Raw genomic sequence first — 22,293 nt, 5'->3', positions numbered from 1 at the left:
CCGATAGGTAGAGAATATGTCAACTTAATAGAGAGACATGATAAAAATGCTAAAAGGGCGATGAATTTGATGTGAGACAAAAAAATGATTTGTAAACCAATGAAACTATATACATGGGAGAAAGTGGATCTCAGCGGAAAATGGGTAGGTTTTATTTGGGCAAGACACCTAACAACATTATTGACTTGGGTGCTCTATTGACGGAAGGAATAATACATTTCTACGTTGTAAGTTTTGCGTGTTTGAGTTGTCCAGTAACATGAGAGACTGAAAATTTGAAGTTGAATCTTTCAACTTAGATGGTTATGAAGTAGCATGTTCGGCGTTAGTTTTATAGCATGCTACGTCTAACCGAGAGGCAGGGAATTTGATGGCGTAATGAAGAGACACAAGAAAAATAGATGGCTCAATGTTGTCTTCGGTTCGAGAAAAATAAGATATATTCAAAGCAAACAGCAAAGTTGAAGTACGGAACTCGGGTTGTGGTTTCCCTCGTAAAAGAAAAACCCTAGACTATGTATGAAAATTTTGTCGTTGTCTTCTTTTGAAAATACGACAAAAACTCACTTTCATAATGTACGACAAAGTCGAAGTACGGAACTCGGGTTATGGTTTCCCGCGTAAAAGGAAAACCCTAGACTATGTATGAAAGTGTTGTCGTTATCTTGTTTTGAAAATACGACAAAAACTCACTTTCATAATGTACACAAAGCCGAAGTACGGAACTAGGCTTGTGGTTTCCCGCGTAAAAGGAAAACCTTAGACTATGTATGAAAGTGTTGTCGTTATCTTGTTTTGAAAATACGACAAAAACTCACTTTTATAATGTACACAAAGTCGAAGTACGGAACTCGGGTTGTGGTTTCCCGCGTAAAAGGAAAACCCTAGACTATGTATGAAATTTTGTTGTTGCCTTCTTTTGAAAATACGACAAAAACTCACTTTCATAATGTACGACAAAGTCGAAGTATGGAACTCGGGTTGTGGTTTCCCACGTAAAAGGAAAAACCTAGATTATGTATGAAAGTTTTGTCATTATCTTCTTTTGAAAATACGATAAAAACTCACTTTCATAATGTACACAAAGTCGAAGTACGGAACTCGGGTTGTGGTTTCCCGCGTAAAAGGAAAACGCTAGACTATGTATGAAATTTTGTTGTTGCCTTCTTTTGAAAATACGACAAAAACTCACTTTTATAATGTACGACAAAGTCGAAGTACGGAACTCGGGTTGTGGTTTCCCACGTAAAAGAAAAAATCTAGATTATGTATGAAAGTTTTGTCGTTATCTTTTTTTGAAAATACGATAAAAACTCACTTTCATAATGTACACAAAGTCGAAGTACAGAACTCGGGTTGTGGTTTCCCGCATAAATGGAAAACCTTGGACTATGTATGAAAATTTTGTTGTTGCCTTCTTCTGAAAATACGACAAAAAACTCAATTTCATAATGTACGACAAAGTCGAAGTACGGAACTCAGGTTGTGGTTTCCCGCGTAAAAGAAAAACCCTAGACTGTGTATGAAATTTTTGTCGTTGTATTCTTTTGAAATACGACAAAAAACTCACTTTCATAATGTACAACAAAGTCGAAATGCGGAACTCAGGCTGTGGTCTCCCACGTAAAAGAAAAACCCTAGACTATGTATGAAAATTTTGTCACTGTATTCTTTTGAAAATGCGACAAAACTCACTTTCATAATGTACAACAAAGATGACGCAAGTGACTAAATCATAAAATTAAATTTAGCTTTTAACGCAAAAGACAATAACAATAACACTATTATGGAAGAAATCATTAGCTCTGCTGGACGTCAACGCGTTCTGGTGAGAAACAGGCACCACGACCTCCAGAGCCACTCGTCCCTGCCTTATCTGTTTTAAGGGCGGTCGTCTTCTACCTCTCTCCACACCACCAACTCTTCACCGTCCTCCGTAGCAGCGTAGCACCAGCTCCCCACTGCCTTCCACAACAGCAGCTCCCTACCGTCCTCCACAACACTAGCTCCGCCCACCCACCGTGAGGCCGTGCCAGCAAAGCGTCGTTGTTGCAACCCTGCTGCAGGCGCCCGCGTAGCAGCCGTGGATGGAGGAGCTTCTTGATCCCTCCACAGCAGTCGCAGCGGTCGGCGACTTGGCATCACGCAGCTCACCACCAGCCTTGTAGCAACAACATTTGCTGGTGACGGCAGTGGCTGCAATCCACCCGTCGCTGTCGCGCCCTTTGTTGCAGCACCCCGTCGCCGCCACGCTGCGATGAAGCTCCGCCGGCGGCCATCGACTGCTGCAATGGAGCTTTCGACAGGGGACAACCGATGATTTAATGTAGCACCGCCCGCGCGATGGTGCGTTGCAATGAAGCTTCGCCGGCGGCGGCAGGTGTTGTGCTGCAGTGCCGTCGCGCCGTTGTGTCGCTACAGTGGAACATCGCCGGCGACCGTCAGGTGCTGTGATGGAGCACCGCTGCGCCATCGGCGGCGCTGCAGTGAAGCATCGCCGGCAACGTCGGGTGCAACGTGCAGCAATGAAGCGTCGCCGCGCAGGTGTGTCGCTGCAGTGAAGCGTCGCCGGCGGCTACCCGTGCTCCGATGCTGCGCTCGGTGGCGGCTTCGGGTGCTGCGAGATTGAAGTAGAGGGCGGACTGGTTGTGTGATGTGAGGAGGAAGAAGTGTGTGCGTTGACCATTCGAACGGGCGAGAGGAAGGGGTCCAACGGTGTGGTCAGGCTAATTATATGGTCAGCGAGGCGGCTTAAAATTTCTTTGGATCAGCCCGTTGATTCGTAGCACTGGCCAAAAATAAATAAGGATGTGTAAAATTAGAAGATGAAAAACAAATAAGGAAGATAAAGTTGCAATTAGTAGCTCAGTTTTCCTGCATTAAATTAGTATAGTAGTTTTATTTTTTTTGTCTTCATAGATTTTTTTTATTTCCATAATTTACGGCAGAACCACCCAAATGAAAGTGGGAAGCACTAGGCATGAGACTACTGATGATCTCTTCCCATCGGACTAGTCCTAGACCGTTCGATCGAATTTACCACCAACGTCCGATCTGTCAGGAAACTCCGCCGCATGATTTGCTGGATTGAAGCCTTAATTGGCTGCTTCGTCGTAACTGCTAGTGTGCATGGCCCGGTGGTTGCCCCTTTTTTTACGGGGTGGGCCAGTGGCAGTTCATTTCTATATATTGCCGCTTCCAAACAATTGTTTGCTTCCTAATTAAGCTCACCATAATTAGTTTGCTTCCAAGATTGATGCATCATTTTGTCCACATGATTTATTTCTCTATTTTACATATTCTATTTTGAGCCAATGCATATTTGCTTCCATCCACTCAATAATATGCTTCAGGTGCGTACAATCAAATTTGTCTCAATTTGATGAAAATGCGTGTATAAATGTTTATCTTGCTTCCAACCAAGCAACAACTTATTTCCATCGACTCATAGATTTGTTACCACTGCAACTTAATTTTGCTTATATTTATATATTTGCTTCCACTCAAAATAGAACTGGTTTCCGTTATAGCTATACATTGTTTCCACAAGAAACGAAAATTTGCTTCCAAAGAATAGAGAATCTACTTCCATGAAACCAATATATAATACAACACATATTAATTACATTACAACAAAATATGATACAATTCAGGCCTAATATATCAGGGAAGCGTGGGTATTGTCTTGGGCTGCAGCGTCGTGATAAGGACCGAGATCTCAGTGACCTTTGTTGCTTCCACCACCTCTGTTACCTTCACCACCTCCACCACCTCTGTTGCCATCATATCGACAATGTCGGCGGAGAGGGCAGTACAAGGTGATTGGAAAACCAATGATGCATGGTTGGAAGTGTGTGGCACAAAACATTTGTATAACAGAAACACATGAGAAAAATATGACACATTTTGATATATCACAACATAGATGCTAGGCAGTGGAGGAGTACAATTTGAGATAAAGAAAAAAGAGTCATTAATATAAAAACATAAAAGTAGGAAGCATAGCTTACAAGGAATAGCTTGATCTATCACAGCACACATGATAGGTTGTGGAAGCATAAAGAATTGATACGGAGAAAAAAAATCATTGCCATAGAGGCATATGCAAAACATAAAGGTAGAAATCATGGCTTATATGAAGCAATGATTTGATCTATCAAAACATTCATGACACACAGTGGAAGCATGAATGTAGCGCAGAAGGGCAATGTTTACATACGTGCGTTCAAATGTGAATGATTTAATAAAAATGATAAGCTGGAACTATGTGAACAAACTACCTGGAATGAAGACACATGTGATAATGAGGATATAACACAAAAATTATAAAATAAGAAGCAGGAAATACGGATGCAACCTGCATAAACCGAAGAAGCACTTGAAGTATGATTTGGAAGCTCGCGGGAAGAATGAAAAAATGCTATATAAAAATGACTACATACACGTAGGAAGCATGGAGACGAGGAAAAGCTTGACACGGTAAAAATAAAAAAGCAATCTATACGGACTGAAAATGCAAAAGCACAGAACGTATGTAGCATGTCGGCTGGACCAACGATGCATGGTTGTTTTTGTCGTTGTGAAGAACGGACGCCCAGCCAGACACCGGCAACATCGACCTCCTCTGCATCGTTGGTGAGGCTCCCGGTCACCTTGGTGTGCCGTTACTGAAGGCCTACACAGATGGCCAGGTTAGCATAGGCGCTGCAGCGAGATATGGACGGAGGAGCGAAATCATGACCAGATCGAAGAGGTGCTCACCGTTAGGGCCTTTGGGAGAGGACGTCGGCGCTGTGATCCAGCACGATGGGCTGCGCTACGGCGGCAGGAGGGATCGCTGAACAAGGCGAGAACAGCGGTGGAGCGACCAAGCGATTAATTATGATTCCGTTTTGATTTCCCTAACCATGGGTGCATGATTAACGGGTTGATTAATGAGCGCATGGATTGAAGAGAGGGAGAGGTTCTCGGCCATACGATGGAAAAGGAATCAATGGTATAAGATTGGTCTGACGAAGGAAAGAAATCAGACCTCTGATGGAAAGTGTTTCCCCAAATGAAATGACAGGGCAGGGAATAGACATTCTGCGTTAAATGGAGAAGAAATTAATAGAGAAGAAAGGCAGCTGCTACAAATCAGCCGACTTATTTCCTAGCGAAATAAGTCGGGTACCCAGCCGTCCGATCGAGCCGTTGGATTCATTCAACTTACTCACGTCGTTCTCAGGCAAATACAACGCCTCTGTGGCCTTGTCTTTCTCGCCTCACAGCCAACAAACAAATTCAACACACACGACGAGACGAGATGCCTAGATAGGGCGGTGAGCTCCGACGAGCTCACAATCGCAGCCGCCATGCCTCGCATGCCATTGCCGCAACGCTGCTCGCGCTCGTGGCAGCACCACCCCTGTGGACGGCTGCCCCCTGCATCACCCCGGTGCCTCCCTACAACACCGCCACAACGCATCATCGCCGCCGGTCATGTAGCGGCGTCGACTCGCAGCGTGGCAGCAACGCTTCATTGCAAACACCGAACTCCCGAGAGCCGCCGGCGACGCTGCATCGAGCCGCTGGCGAGCGATGCGATGAAGCATCTGGACCCCTCGTGCGAGTGCTTCATCGGACCGCTCCATTGCAGCTCGGTCGCCGGCAACGAGCACTCCATTGCAACTCCCCACGGGCGACGAGCGGTCCATTGCAACTTCGCCGCCGTCGCACGAGTGCTTCATTGAAGCTCCTCGACGGGCGACGAGCGCTCCATTGCAGCTTCGCCGCCGTCGCGCGAGTGCTCCATTGAAGCTCATCCGCGAGCGACGAGCGCTCCATTGCAGCTCTACCGCCGGCGAAGAGCACCCCATTCCAGCACCTCCATTGGCGTCGAGCGCTCCATTGCAGCTCCGCCGCCGTCGCGCGAGTGCTCCATTGAAGCTCCTCGGCGGGCAACGAGCGCTCCATTGCAGCTCCGGCGATGAGCGCTTCACTGCAGCTCCTCCGCGGGAGCACAAGGTTGCACTGCAGCGCAGTCGAGGTTGCAACACATCCCGGCAGTCGTGGACGAGTTGCTGCGTTGCAGCACTGGCGCTCGTCGACGACCGCCGTTTTGCATCGTCGAGTGCAACTCCGAGTCCACCTGCTGATGTGGTGGTGTTCGCCATGGCCTCCTCCATGGATGGTGCTTTTGCAGCTATGCCGCCTCCAGCAATGCAGCGGAGGAGCTCCGGGTGCTAGTGCCAACGGCTGGCGTCAACCTCTTCTAGTTTTGTTGTGGTGGTGCTCGCCATGACTCCTCCCCTCTGTCCTCTGGCGATGAGATGCAAAGAAAAAGAGAGAAGAAAGAAAAATGTGTGGAGGACTCTTCGTAGAGATAGATAAGGTTGGGCCATTGAGGGAAGCGGTGGACAGCCCGACGGGGGCACGTGGCGCTCGAAGAAGGAGGCTTACGAGAGAGAAAGATCAACCGGATGATTTTAAACGTTTTCCGAGAAGAAAAGCAATAAAAAAGAACCAGTTCACCGCAGAAGAATTTGCTGCGAATAAATACGGAGAAGAAGCCCTCCGGAGACCACACGAACCGTTCGCGGAACAACAAAAAAACCTTGCGATCGAGCCGCAGAATCTGATCCCGCGATCGACCCACGAATATGTCAGGGAAAACGTTTCTTTTAATCCGACTGATTCTCCCGCATCGTAAGCCGCTTCCCTCCTGCGCCACGTGTCCCATTTTCTTGCTTATCTTCTCGGCCCAATCGATCTCCTGGTGTCCTCGCGCTGGATCCCTCCGCTCCCTCTCTCTACCTAAGCGCCTCCCTTTCCGGCAAGCTGCTAAGCCGTGCGCCAACATGCACTGGATGGATGTTAAGAGGCTGCTTGTGAGGCGTGCTGCAATGGCCACGGCGACGCTTCCACGACCACGGCGACAAGGCATGTCCCGACGGTGTTGACGGTCAAGCCATGGTTGTGAGGCGTGCTTCAATTTGTTGTGGCAATGCTTCTGTAAGAGAGAAGGAATAGGATGCAACACGAGAGTTCATTGATCATGCGGTTGGTACATATACAGTTACAAGGCACGAACGTGCAGACTCAATTGTGGCTAACAACCTCCCTGTGGACTAGCTAACTAGCTAAAGACTAGGGATATTTTGTTAGAGACTACAACGGCATGCAGAGGTAGTTAGACTCGCTTACAGCTTCGACAACCATTGACGGCCGCGACAATGCTTCAACGACCGTGTCGACGGGCGTGCTTCAATGGTCGTGGCAATACCTCCATGACCATGACGACTTCGACGGCCACGACACTGCTTCAATGACTAGGGCGACGAGGCATGTCATGCCGACGTTGACGACCACGGCGATGCAACTAGGCATGCTTCAATGGTCGTGGCGATGCTTCGACAACCACGACGGCGGGTTCGCTTCAATGGCAATGCTTCCATGACCATGATGACTTTGACTGCCACGGCAATGCTTCAACGACTAGGGCAACAGGACATGCCATTACCGCGTCGACGACCGTGGCCATGCAACAAGGCATGCTTCTATGATCATGGCGATGCTTCGACGACCATGATGATGCTGCCGACTGCGAAAATGCTTCGACGGGCACGACGACGGGCGTACTTCAATGGCCATTGCAATGCTTCCATGACCATGATGACTTCGACGGCCACGACAATGCCAACGACTAGGGCTAAGAGGCATGACATGACGGCGTTGACGACCGCTGCCAAGCAACGAGGCGATGCTTTGACGACCACGACGACGTCGACGATTGCGCAAATGCTTCAACGACCATGACAAAGCAAATGCTTCGACGACCATAACGACGAGGCGTGCCATGATGGCATTGATGCTCGCGAACATGCAAAGAGACAAGCTTCAATGAGTTTTGCGGAGTATCACCGGTGTTGTTATGGAGCGTCTTCAGGTCGTCGGAGCATCACCGGTGCTGTGAGGGAGCATCGTCGAGGCCGTCGGAGCATCGCCGTTCCTGCAATGGAGCATTGTTCGGACCGTCCGAGCATCACCGGTGCTGATGGAGCATCGTCGGGGCCGTCGGGGCATCGGCGTTGCTGCAATGGAGCATCGTTCGGGCCGTCGGAGCGTCACTGGTGCTGTGATGCAGCATCGTCGAATCCGACGGAGCATCGCGTTGCTGCAATGGGGCATCGTTCGAGCCGTCGGAGCATCACCGGTGCTGCAACGAAGCATCACCGGTGTTGTGTTGGAGCATTGCCGGCCCGCCGGAGCATTGCCGGTGCTTCAAGGATGGTCACAGCAACGTCACTGTTGCAACCCGGCGCATGGCGAGCTAGCTTGTCGCGTTTTCCTGTGAGAGGACCGGTGACGGGGCTGCCGCAACCTTGGAAACGAAGATGTTGTGCATATCTGATGGCTGGCTGGAGTCGCTGGGGAGAAATGGGTATTCAGGATGGAAATTATGGTCCAGAGATCAAGCGGGCCTAATCGAAGGAAATCAACAACTGGTAAGGTGGTTTAAAAGTCCCTGCCATCAACCGGTTTACGCGTAGCATCGGCCATATGTCAGCGCAGGGGCCGAGTCAAGCCCGGGGCCAGCTGGGAGGCCGAGCCGGAGCCGTTGACCCGACACGCGGCGTGGTCCGACTGGACGAGCCGCGGCGCCTGCGTGCCGGGGGCGCCTCAATCATTGGCCCATCGATGCGTTGCGACCGGGTGCGGGGGCGCACCACGCCGCGAGCCTGCGGCCGCAGACTCTGGAGCCCTCGCTGGGGCCGGCCATCTGGCTCGTACACAAACCTCAAATAAAGAAATTTTTTGGCTCTAAACAATATGAACTGCCGTTTGTTCTCAAAATAAAATGATCAACTTGCATGGCGTCAACTATAGTAGTAAAATTGTGTAGGCTCGTTATGAGGACGTATAAGTTACCTCCACTTGTCCGGAATGTAGGTCTTTTGTGACTACTTTTTTACTGTACCATTAAATAAATATTTTATATTCGCAAAAAAAAATACATGCAAGTGTTTTTTTAAATAATTAGAAGTATATTGCACAAAAACTATTGGCAAAAAATGTAGGTCAAACAATTTTTTGTGTTTTTGATACTAGTAATTTTTTATGGAAATTCAATTTAAAAAAAAACAAACACCAAGTGGTTGTACTACTCCATCTGGCTCTAAACATCTAGTAATTTTTTTTATTTTTTTGATACTAGTAATTATTTCTATGAAAATTCTATTTAAAAAAACAAATACCAAGTGGTGGTAGTACTACTTCTTTTCATAAATATATTAGCATGTGTGTGTAGCTTCTCTAACCAACCAAGTAATGGCCATCAGGTCCACTCAACAGCCAAATGATAATCTTGAAAATGTCCATGTGCTCCTTGCCCTCCGATTTTCTCTACTAAGTTATCACATCAAATGCTCATATATAAATGAACGGCGTGTATAAACACGAAGAAATCGCTGCGACCTTTCGTGTCCACACACGCATTTGCGACATGCCAATATTTTTCATCTTTTTTTTTTAGGGGCCAATATTTTTTATATGAATTCACGTAGTTGATACCCGGGTCGGCCTCGACGGTTTGGCGTTGGAGAGTTGAAGATCGCTCGCCGGGGCGCTGCAACAAGCCAATAGGCCAACTAGCTGGCTGCGCCTGACCTGTACAGCTCGTGTGTGTGATCGACTAGTCTTGCACGCGAAAGCGAGAGGAAATGTATTGTGGAGCATACACGTTCACCGGCTGATGATTCACGTGCCGATGATAGTTACGCGGTGCACGCACAGTGCCTCGGATGCCACGGCGTGACGTGACGCGTCCGTGCGTGCGTGCATACATTTTTTTTGGAAAAAGTCTAAAATAAACCTTGAATTTGTAGGCGAAAGCTATATTAAACTCTAAACTTTCAATCTCGGAAATTAGCACACCAAACTCTCTAATCCCAGTCTATTTTCAACCTTCAGACGTTTTCCAAACAGGGATTGTGCACCTGGCAGGTCGAATCCCGGGCATGCTTACTACGGTCGCGATTGGGCCGGCCCAACAGATGCGAAGCGATTTTTTCTTTTTCGAAATATAACACCCGAATTAAAAATACCAAAAAAAGTGAAACTCGAACTTACGACCTGGTGCTGCTCACCTCGTCCTGCTAGCCACAAGAAGCATTGGATGACACTGCTATAACAAGAGTCCGGGACAATTTAACCACTGTGTTGAGATTTGAAAATATTTTGTTAAGGGCAAACAACAATTGAAGACGTGCAGGCCTGACAATGTTTGAAATCTCCGATTTTTTTTCAAAAGTGCGACCACTTTTGAAAATTCTGAATACTTTTTTAACAAATGAACAGACGAACAATATTTTTGCGAACACAATCAATTTTGAAAAAGCGAACACTGTTGAAACATAACAGTTTTTGAAAAAAATTGGGAACATATATTTTAACCTGAACAAATTTTCAAAAATCTTTACAATGTAAAAGAATGTTGTATAGTTTTACAAAATGTAAAAGTGTATATGGAAAAATGTTACCGTGTCAAATTTTTCAAAAAATGTTTTAGGAATTTCGTAAATTATTTGCAATTAAAAAATATTAGGTATTTCAATTGTTCACATTTTTATCAAGAAATGTTTCAAAAGTTTTTAAAAAAATGTTTCATCTAGGAACACTCCTGTCTGCTCTTATATGTGAGTGTGTCGCCTGATATATAATCAATATTTTGTAGGCAAACAATTATAGTCAGCATCCTTCATAGCTATTGGCAAGGTGCGACCGTGAGGCCTCTTAAGCACACTGTTTGATGCTAATATTTTTTGTCGCTCCTGAATGAAGACAAGTGGGTTCGTGTAATTTTAAAAAAGTATTTATTGGCATAACGGAAATGTAAAATAATTTATTATTATTATTATTACGAAAAATGTACAATGAAGAAAACGAAAAAGAAAAGAAAAGAAAAGAAAAGAAAAAAGCAGACTGTATGTGCGCTGCGCTAATGGGCCGGCCCATTTCGTCCTAATGTCCAGCTAGCTAGTCAACAATCCTTGCCACGTCAGCGAATACCACCTAAAAGCCCTCAAGGTTTAAAATAGGCCGGGATCGAAGAGTTCGGTGTGCTGATTTCCGGGATTGAAAATTCAAGGTTCGATTTAGCTTTCGCCTACAAGTTTAAGGTTTATTTTAGACTTTCGCCTTTTTTTTCGCGAGAAGTATGTATGCGTGCACACATATACATATGGGTGAGGAAAATTGTTCAGAGAGTTTTAGTGCTGGCAAAATATATATTTAGGGTTTCAGGCCACTGGATCACGCACGCGTGTACGCGTATATACGTGGGAATAGTTATCTTCGCGTCACATTACTTATCCATCGCTGGTCGCTGCATCACATGGCATGATATGTTAATTAGTTAGGCTAGGCACTTAGCCCACATTGGGTTTGGAATGATGGGAAAAAGTGTGCTTTTCCTGTCAGGAACAAGCAATGTTCACCACTATACTCCGAAGAGTGACACATCAACGTTATCTTTCCTGGCATCTCCGGTGTTGATACACACGGTAGTATGCATATGCCACTCTTTTTCTGCATCCTGACAAAAGCACGCACGTCCGGAGACATATCCAGCACATGAACACAAATCCAAAGCGACACTTTCAGTGCACTCTACATGCCACGGAGATATCCGTGCACGTCTCATGCCAAAACTCTGTTAGACATGATGACAAGCACGTACTGGGTATGGTCCAAAACTTTCCGTTGATCGTCCGCCACGACACGATGCATGCATGCGCGTGTGTCTTGAGCAGAGCCGTGCGTGCAACAAGATAGGCGATAAGCTCAGTGACGATAAAGTTCAGCGGAGATCGATCACATTTAGTCACTGTCACACACTTGCACGCATGAGGGATGACATACGTGGTGTGACCGCTGCCGAACGGCACTGCTGGCTTCTGTCTTCCCTAGCAGGCAATCCATGCATGACAAGCTCCATGCGTGCAATGTACCAATCGGATGAGATCGGGCAGGTTAATCCGTCCGTTCGTTGTATGTGGAACCTCATCTCGGCAACGACGAAAGGGACCCTCATTCATCACACGATGCAAGTGCGTGTCCGTATCGATGATGTTCGTTTGGGTAGTTAGGCGAGCCGGCTAATGGCAGACCGACCGGCAAACGGGTCGATGCATGTGTGCTCGAGTACCGTACACAGGGGCGGATCCAGGATGAAAGTTGAGAGGGGGCAAATATTTTTTTTTACATGGAGATGTGTAGGAACTTATGGCTATCGCTTGCAAGTGAAAGCTGAATAAAACTGTTGCTTATTGATGATTTGGTGCGGCATACAAGAGTATATAAGAGGGTACAAATCGACTTGGGGTGGGGGTACAAAACTGACTTGGACTAGAAGTCGTATACCATAATGACTACTCTAACATCCCCCCGCAGTATCAACGGCAGGCTCGACGACGTTGAGACTGAAACAGATATCTTGAAACGACTTAGTAGGCAGTGCCTTGGTGAAAATGTCAGCAAACTGAGCCATAGAGGAAACATGAAGCACCCGAACCTGACCAAGAGCAACCTTTTCACGAACAAAATGAATATCAATCTCAATATGCTTTGTGCGTCGGTGTTGAACTGGATTGCTGGTCATGTAGACTGCTGATATGTTGTCACAGTAGACAATAGTGGCCTGCTCAATAGGCCTGTGTAGCTCGGAGAGTAACTGCCGAATCCAGATTGTATCTGCAACGGCATGTGCCACAGCGCGATACTCAGCCTCGGCCGACGAACGTGAGACTGTAACCTGTCTTTTCGAAGACCAAGAAATCAAATTGTTACCAAGAAAAACACAAAAACCGGAAGTGGACCTTCGAGTGTCAGGACAACCAGCCCAGTCTGCATCAGAGTATGCGGTAAGCGAGTTTGGAGAAGAATTATTGAGGTGGAGACCATGATTGAGAGTTCCTTTTAAATACCGAAGAATGCGTTTAACATGATTATAGTGAGGAACCCGGGGATCATGCATATAGAGACATGCTTGTTGAACAGCAAAAGAGATTTCAGGACGAGTAATGGTGAGATATTGGAGAGCACCTGTTAGGCTACGATAGAGAGTAGGATCGGAAAAGGGTTCACCGGTAGCCGAAAGTTTAAAACTAGTATCGACAGGAGTGCGAGATGATTGACAGTCAAGCATACCAGCACGATTAAGAAGATCAAGAATATACTGGCGTTGGGAAAGAAAAAGGCTGGAGGAATCTCGAACAACAGCAATGCCTAAGAAATGATGGAGTCCTAGGTCAGTCATAGAAAATTCAGATCTAAGAAGAGAGACAATATGATCTAAGAACTTTTGAGAGGAGGCGGTAAGAATGATGTCATCTACATAGAGAAGTAAATAGGCAGTGTCAGAAGTTTGATGATACACAAAAAGAGAGGTGTCGGAGAGAGATGGAGTGAAGCCTATTGTTTGAATGAAGGAGGAGAAGCGTTGAAACCAAGCTCGTGGGACCTGTTTAAGACCGTAGAGAGATTTCTGAAGAAGACATACATGAGTTGGAAAGGATGGATTTTCAAAACCCAGAGGTTGCTGGCAGTAGACAGTTTCTTGAAGGGAACCATGGAGGAAAGCATTTTTAACATCAAGTTGGTGAATGGGCCATGAAGAGGAGACAACAACACTAAGAACGGTGCGAATGGTGCTAGGTTTAACAACAGGAGAGAAGGTTTCTTCGTAATCAATTCCTTGTTGCTGAGAAAAGCCACGACAAACCCACCTGGCTTTATATCGTGAGAGGCTCCCATCGGAGTGGAACTTTTGGCGAAAAATCCATTTGCCAGAAACAATATTTGTATTGGGAGGACGAGGAACAAGTTGCCAGGTGTTGTTTTGAAGTAAAGCATTATATTCTTCTTGCATGGCAGCGGCCCAATTGGGATCAAGTAGAGCAGTTTTGTAATTCTTTGGAAGAGAAGTGAGAGATACGGAGGTATGAAGGTTTAGGCGGTCTTGGGGTTGATGAAATCCTGATTTGGCCCTAGTACGCATGCGATGATCATTAATCGGGGCTGTTGTAGGAATAGCACGAGGGGGTAAGGTGGGTACTGGTGAGTCCGGCGCAGCGGAAGAGTCGGACGAAGAAGTAGGGCTGGGTGGTGGAGTGGGAGCAGGGCTGGGTGGTGGAGTGGGAGTAGGGGCCGGGGGTGTTGGGGAGGAAGCAGGGGTCGGGGGTGTTGGGGACGTCTCGGGTGGGGTGAGTGTATGGTTGAGATTGGCTATGGTGGGTGTTAATGGTGGTGGTGATAAGTTGTGTTCGGCAGGTAGGGGAGTATATAGTTGGAAAGGACGGGGAGATGGGGTGTCTGCGGAGCTAGGGGTGTTGGATGGTGTAGTAGTGCGTTGTGAGAAAGGAAAAATGTGCTCAGCAAACGTGACATGACGAGAGACATGAACGTGTCCGGTGTGAAGGTTGAGACAGCGATAGCCTTTGTGCTCGTCAGAGAAGCCGAGAAAAGCACATGGGATAGAGCGTGGTGACAATTTATTTGCAGAAGTGGCGTAGGCATTGGGAAAACAGAGACAGCCGAAAACACGAACCGCGGAGTAGTCGGGGTGGAAAAGAAAGAGGGAATAATAGGGAGTAGTGTTGGGTTTAGTTTTAGAAGGTCGAATATTTAGAAGGAAGGTGGCCATGTGTAGGGCTTCAGCCCAAAACTTGGGAGGCATAGATGATTGAATGAGGAGAGTGCGAACTATATCATTGAGGGTGCGAAGAGAGCGTTCTGCTTTACCATTTTGAGGAAAGGTGTAGGGACATGAGAACCTAAGCAGGATGCCATGTTGTAAGAAGAAAGTACGATTTTTAATGTTATCAAACTCGCGACCATTGTCACATTGGATAAAGCGAATTGGGAGGAAGAAGTGAACAGACACATAGCGTTGAAAATTAAGGAAAAGAGAATGGACCTCGAATTTGTTGCGTAGAGGAAAAGTCCAGACAAAGTGGGTGAAATCATCTAGGATAACAAGGTAGTATTTAAAACCCGAAACACTTGCAATGGGAGAGGTCCATAAATCACAATGTATTAATTCAAAGGAATAAGTGCTACAAGAACTAGAGGAACTAAAGGGAAGACGCACATGTTTGCCTAATTGACAAGACTCGCAAAACACAGAATTATGAGAGTCCCTATTACATGGTATGGTAATTTCACTAAGCATAGAAGCTAAGACGGCGGGGTTGGGATGGCCCAAGCGACGATGCCAGAGATCGACGGAGGCCAGCATGGATGTTGGAGGGGTGGCGGCAGGAACTCCATTAAGAGAATAAAGATCACCGGAGCTATTGAAGCGAGCGATCTCGGCCTTGGTCAGGTAATCCTTCACAGATAAACCAAAAGGGTCAAATTCAGCCGAACTAGATTGTCGCAAGTAAATTGGCGAACAGAGATAAGATTTTTAATGAGGGCGGGTGCAACTAGAACATCGCGAAGTAAAAGAGGTTTGGTGGAAGAGGGAAGTTGAGCCTGACCAACACAATATATAGGAATAGATGATCCATCTCCAAGGATAATGGAAGGGAAAGGAGATTTAGTGCAAGAAGATAACCAATTACTAGATGCAGACATATGACTAGAGGCCCCTGAATCAAAGATCCAATCCGTACCTGAGTTTCCTTGTGCAGCAAAGTTATTCATGGCCTGGAGAAAGGCAGCTTGATCCCAGCTCGGCGTCGCAGGTGAGGGTGGCGTCGGAAGCAGTGCCGGCGGATACGATGGTGAAGGCAGTAGGGCTGGCTGGGGAGTGTAGTAGGCATTGGCCGGCTGTGGTGGGGGTGGCGTCGGGAGCAGGGCCGGCTGAGGTGTGTAGTAGGCACCGCCGTCGATGCTGTAATGACCATAAGGAGCATACGTCGGGGCGGCGTGATAGGCATTGGCCGGCTGTCGGGGGTTGAGAACCCCGGGAGCACCAGTAGGCGGCCGAAGGCCGGGTTGCCAGGCACCTGAGTATGCCGGCGGAGCACCGAGGGTGGACGGAGCGGACCAGGGCATGGGCCATGCTTGAACAAGCCCCGTCCAAGGATCATGAGGAGGCCGCCATGCAACCGCAGATGAAGCACTGGTGGGTGGTGCAGGACTCGGTGCTGGTGATGTCGACGACGGCCTGTAGATAGGGTTTTTGCCGCGGTAGTTCGGACTAGGACGCTAGCCTGGGGGCGGTTGAACAGATGACGATGCGGACGGCCCGACGGCAGGAGCCGGCCTGGAAGGCGACGCTGGTGTAGACGACAGAGGAGGACGAGCCGCAGCATGAAAGACCTTGGGGCGAGAGTCCCTGCGAGCTTGTGTTTCCGCCGCGAGTTGTAGCAAGGAACGAACTTCAGCGAAGGTAGGAGGGGGCCGTATCATCGGTATGAACGAGGCTTGCTTGTCAAAGTCTTCGCTGAGGCCGACGACGACGATATTGATTAGCTGTGAGTCGCTAACTGTATCGCCGAGTTCGCGGAGCTCATCACCAATGGTCTTAACGCGCTGGCAGAACAGATTCACCGGGGCGTCTCCTTGCACCATATTGCGAAGCTCGGTGTGGAGAGCGTTTTTCCGAGCGTCGGTGTTGCTTTGGAAGAGCTGACGGAGGGAGTGCCAGATGTTGGCAGCGGTGGCGCCGTCGTGATCGAGCATGTTGAAGATCTCGGTGGTGATGCGGGTGTAGAACCACTGGACGATCGCGAGATCGTCTTTCAACCATTGCGGATCGTCGGGGCGGGGAAGACAGTTGGCGGCGACATGCGAGCGCAGGTTGCAGCGGCCGAGGTGGAGATCGAAGAGATGTCTCCAATGGTAGTAGTTGTGGGCGGCGAGATCAAGAACTATGGGGATGTAGGGGCTGACGTCGGAGATTGTGTCAGCAAGAGATATTGGTGCGGCGAGGATGGGTGCAGGGTAGTTTTGTGGAGCTATGGTGAGGGCCGAGAGAGAAGCGGCCGCGGCTCTGGCAGCCTTGGCGATGAGTGCGGCCCGGCGCTCGAAGTAGCCGGGCGGCGGTGGCGTTGACGGAGCCATACCCTAAACCCTGGGACCGGTATCTGATACCATGAAAGCTGAATAAAACTGTTGCTTATTGATGATTTGGTGCGGCATACAAAAGTATATAAGAGGGTACAAACCGACTTGGTGTAAGGGTACAAAACTGACTTGGACTAGAAGTCGTATACCATAATGACTACTCTAACAGCAAGCACTTACCCCGCAATCATACATATATGTACATATACGAAGGAAAACAATTGATCTTTGATTTCATGAAAGTTTTGAGCTATCACCTCATTAATGATTTTGTCAAATAATTCAGACAAGCAAATAAGGCTACCGCTGAAAAATACGATCGTCCATTTGTTTTTCCTCTCACATACTAACTCATTTTAAATAAATTACTGCGTGAAGCTAAACTCGATCAACCCAGGAACACGGAGCTCAAGCAATGCCGGTGGACACCAGTGATTTTTGGAAATTCTTCACTAAGTTTGCACTAATCATTTTTAATCTGTAAAGATGACAGCACTAATTTGGAGTTGCCCCATAGGATCTATTTATAGTTTCGTCCCTGAATCAAACTAATTGACAGTTCGTATGGTATCACATAGTGGAAATTTTATGAAACTCCTTAACTTTGTATGTGGGAATTGGAAAAGAAACGAGAACTGAAAGCAAATAAAGAATATGATTGAATGAATTGACCTTAGGGTTTACCTCGATTGATAAAAACACGTAGTGCTTGTACCGATCTTCTGAATTCAAGAACCAAAGAACGGTAAGGACCAGCCGACGTGCAAGGCGCAGATCGTTCCCGGAGCGATGAGGTAGTCTGGCGAGGTAGCTTCACATCTCGCGTGGTCACGGCGGCGGCGGGTCACGTCTAGCAGTCTAGGACCCCATCTCCGTCCCTATTTTTTGAGGGGTACCCCATCTCCGTCTAGGTCGTGGCTTGTTTTTTTTTCTTTAGACAAGGTCGTGGCTGGTGCCTGCGTGCGTTTCAAGGCCTCGCTCGTACGCATACCATCTAGGCCGTCGTACAAGCCTCTATGTGGGCTGCCTAGAACAGGCTGACGGGCTGCTTCAGCTTTGAAAATAACAAGAAAAATGGAAGAAGTGGGGGCAAATATCATGGGCTCAGTGGGGCAGTGCTTTATACTCTGGACATAGTATTAAGTGGGCCGAAAATCAAGTGGGGGCATTCGCCCCCACAAAGCTGTACCTGCGTTCGCCCCTGCCCGTACATGCAATCGTCAATCGTGCCTTCCAAGGAACAACTTTTCATTTGCGATCGACGTCGACGGTGACCGGCCGCCGTCGCGGTCGATCGGGGTGCGGCAAATCTTCAACCTATACCAGAGTGCAAGTGCATACGGAGCTAGCTAGTCAAACTGTGCCCTATCTCTGCTACAAATACGAGCAATTCACATTGGAAAAAAGGGAGCAATTTTTTTAAATAAGTTAATCCAAAAATATAAAGCATGATGAACATATTAAACACAGTGACCCGGAAATCCAGTTTGGCTCTAGGGAGCATATGCTCCTGCTTGCCAAAAAATGTATTCCTTCCGTTTTTATTTACTCTGCATATTAGGTTTGATTGAAGTCAAATTTCATAAAATTTGATCAAATTTATAGAAAAAATATGAACATTTACAATAGCAAATCTATATGATGTGAAAGTGTATTTAATAATTAATATAATGGTATTGATTTGTTATTGTATATGTTAATATTTTTGTCTATAAACTTTGTCAAAGTTATAAAGTTTGACTTTGACCAAAGCTAGTATGCGGGGTAAATAAAAACGGAAGGAGTATTTTGTAAATGCCACTTTTAAAAAAAATATGTGTTTATTGTCACACCGAAATGCGACCTGTACATTTTTATGGGGGAAGCTTACGCATTTTGATCTACGAAAAAATAACCAAATCACACGTCAAATGTTACCTTCAAATGCGAACCAACCTATTGTTGGATGGTTAGGAGGACAGTGTTATCCCCAACCCGTTAGAGTTTAAGTTCTAAACTTGACACTGGTGCTCGTACTTTTCTGGATTTATTTTAGGCCTTTTGGTGATGTGTGCTCAATGGGAGAAAATGTTCTCGTCGACTACAAAGGCGTCTGTGGTGACTTCGTCAATCTCAAGATGATGTACCGGCTCAGCCTGTTGGAGGTGCTCATAGGGGAGGGTGTGCGCTCATGCGTTCATAGGGTGAGTATATGTGTGTATGTATGAGTGTATGTGAAAGTACTACGTAGCAAGCACATGCATGACATCCATGAGATGAAGCTATGTTAGGCATCTCCAACACGAAACCTCAAACCTCCCGCATCCGTCCAAATTGGGCGGTCCAGACCCCGCAAGCCATCCAATGGAGTCCCGCATCCGTCCGCAGATCAGTATGTACTTCTGTTTTCCCGCAAACCGAAACCAAATTAGAGGGCTTTGCGGGAGTCCGGACACCAGCCACGTAGTACTCCCACACCCCCGACCCACTCAAAACTGAGGCGGAGCCTGTGCATTTGGAGTTGGCGTCATTATTACCATCCCGCTGCTCTCCACCCCAATTCCCACCCCTTCTCACCGCGACCAGCGCATAGACCCGTACGAAAAGCTGCCGAAGACGGTGGTGGTGCGTAACAGCCCCAACATAGAACCCCTGCCATTTTTGCTATATTTGTAATGTATTTATTTATGGATGATTAGTGTATGGATTTAATTTTGTTGTTCTTTTCATCTTTTCAAGTAATGTTTTACACCATTTTGAAAACTTGGGACATTTTAAAGCCATTTGAGACTTCCAACTATTTTTCATTTGAGTTTTCTATCTTTCCCTTTAAAGCTTTTATAAATTGCAGTGCCAAAATTATTTTCAATTTGCCCCCCCCCCCCAAAACCTTGCCCATAAATCATTATTGCATTTATCCAAGCTACCCCAAAAGCTTCATAATTTTTGGGCGTCCAAAACTCCAAATCCTAGTTCAACTCATTTGAATCAAATTAAAATGAGTTTAAGTTCGAAACTTTTCAGCGTGTCTCTTTTGAATTTTCCTGAATCAAGCACATTTTTACAAGTCTAGAGAAATTTATCTCATGCACAAACTCTTCTTCTAACCCTCTCTTTCTTTTCCTCCAAGTTTATGTTTACATTTAATTAGAAAAGGAAAAGTAAACAAAGGGGGAGAGGCAGAGAAGCGCACACCTAGCTTTCCCTCTCTCCCTTCTCTTTTTACTGAGAGCGGCCCAACCCACAACGAAGGGGTACACACTGTTCTTCTTCATCGGTTAGAAACGAGTTCACCCTCCCCCCCTTAGTGAACTGCGCACATGGATGGAGATCGTCCACGTCGCCCTGATTCCGTCGACCAGCGCCCCTATAAAACACCTCCCCAATGTGCTTAGGAAGGATGGACACAGAGAGTGATTGATGAGAGAGAGAGAGAGAGAGAGAGAGAGAGAGATCGATTGATTGATTTATCTAAAGTGGAAGATTGTGAAGGTAAAACTTTCTCAACAACTTGAATCTGCTGAATGCAACATTAGGATAGTCGGCAAAATGTCCAAATAGATGTGGAAAGCTACTTTGCATAAGAATTTGATGATTTTGGCTTCTACAAGTCAAAGCCAACAAGATTTCACTACTAAAACAAAGTAATATTGGCAACCACTCGTTGTACAATTGTTTGGTTTAATAAGATGTTGGATGTTAACTATTGCACATTTTATTTCACTAGCTAGGACTGCATGTTTTTTAGGTTGCATGAATAACAAGCCTTCAAGTGTTATTATAAAACTTAAGTGCATAGTCAAGAAGGGAGCTAGGGTACATTATGCGGGCAATTCATGTCTAAATTCTAATAGGGTGGGTGCTATTGAAGATCCTCCACACAATGCACAGACATTGGCACCCATTTCAGGCACTCGCACGCTTTCCGTTCATAGAGGGAAAGGGATTTTTCATCAGTGGCATCATAAATAGCATGATAAAAAATGCGGTAACAAGATACAAAACATCATCAGTGATTACTGGCTCCGTCGTCCCATTCCGAAATAACATTCAAGGAAGGCAACCACAACTAGCACCCAATGTCTCCTGGTCGATCATGAACAGGGCATGAGACCATAAAAGAACACCCCTACCGCTACCTAGACTTGCCACACTGTTCTATTGCTACACCGTTTTGGCCACCATCCCGTGTCGCTAAAAGGATCGACAAGGCTAGTGGTCGGGTTGGTTTTCTGAACAAAAGTCTTGATTTTCCAAGAAAATATAATAAAATGCAAGAACATATCGTCCTTTAGTTCTCTAATAAAATATGAGAAATGTAGAGGCCAATGATCAACGATAAAACATCCCCATTCAATGTTCTCACACTTTCAACAACTATGCACCGTAATCTATTAATCCAGTTAACTGCTACTCAATTGACAACACATTTTGACAACATACCAGCAGAGTGTGGAGTTTGGAAGTTGTCTGAGGTCAAGGGCCTTAATACTTGTGTCATCAAGTAGGGCAATTTATCAATGTGAAACTCAATTTGAGCTCTTTTTGTCCTAACCATGACCATGATGTTATTACACACACCAAACATATTTGGCGCAGTCGCAATCCTAGTGCTTCCAAGTCCTAGGCTATTTGTGGTTTAATGTTGTTTCAAAAAGTGATTACTAACTACAAAACTTGTGCACATTACATACATATTATGCAAAAATGCCAAACAGAGACCAAGGTACATGAAGGCCTTTATTTGAAAACTTCAAAAATTCAAACTTTTCAGTTTCAAAAAGTTCTAAAAATAAATACACATATACCTAGATACATAATATACATATGTGCATATTTTCAGGTCGAAATACATTGAAATGTGAGCTACACAAAAAAGACAAATTTGAGGCTTTTTAGCATATGTACTGTTCATCTTTAAAGTCACTGATTTTTTTGTGCATCTGGCAATTCAAGGTGTTTCATCCTAAAAAAAAATTCACACATACACTTTACATCCTTGCATACATATGTATTTTTTTCAGAATTTTTTAAAACTAAAATTTTTGAATTTTGAATTTTTTAAAATAAAGGGCTCCATGGAGCTCGGTCTCCAAAATGCCTATTCCATATTATGCCTATATAAACCTAGGAATGATGGAGCTCTACTCCTCGCTCAGTGCAAGTGTGCAGCCGTGTACAATGTTTGTTTTCCAAGAAAAGTGATGTGTTTCTCTTTTCGCATGCTTAAATAGGCCACTATTAAACATTAACATTTTG

At 46.0% G+C, this 22,293-nt stretch overlaps 1 pseudogene; it reads right to left on the bottom strand.

The window, feature by feature from the left end:
• Nucleotides 1–5,466: 5,466 nt before the first annotated feature.
• On the bottom strand, nucleotides 5,467–6,605 carry LOC123494377 (uncharacterized; annotated as a pseudogene).
• Nucleotides 6,606–22,293: the final 15,688 nt, after the last annotated feature.

This window comes from Aegilops tauschii, chromosome 6 (assembly GCF_002575655.3).
Source record: "Aegilops tauschii subsp. strangulata cultivar AL8/78 chromosome 6, Aet v6.0, whole genome shotgun sequence".
Taxonomy (NCBI): domain Eukaryota; kingdom Viridiplantae; phylum Streptophyta; class Magnoliopsida; order Poales; family Poaceae; genus Aegilops; species Aegilops tauschii.
This window is presented reverse-complemented; position numbering and strand designations above follow the sequence as displayed.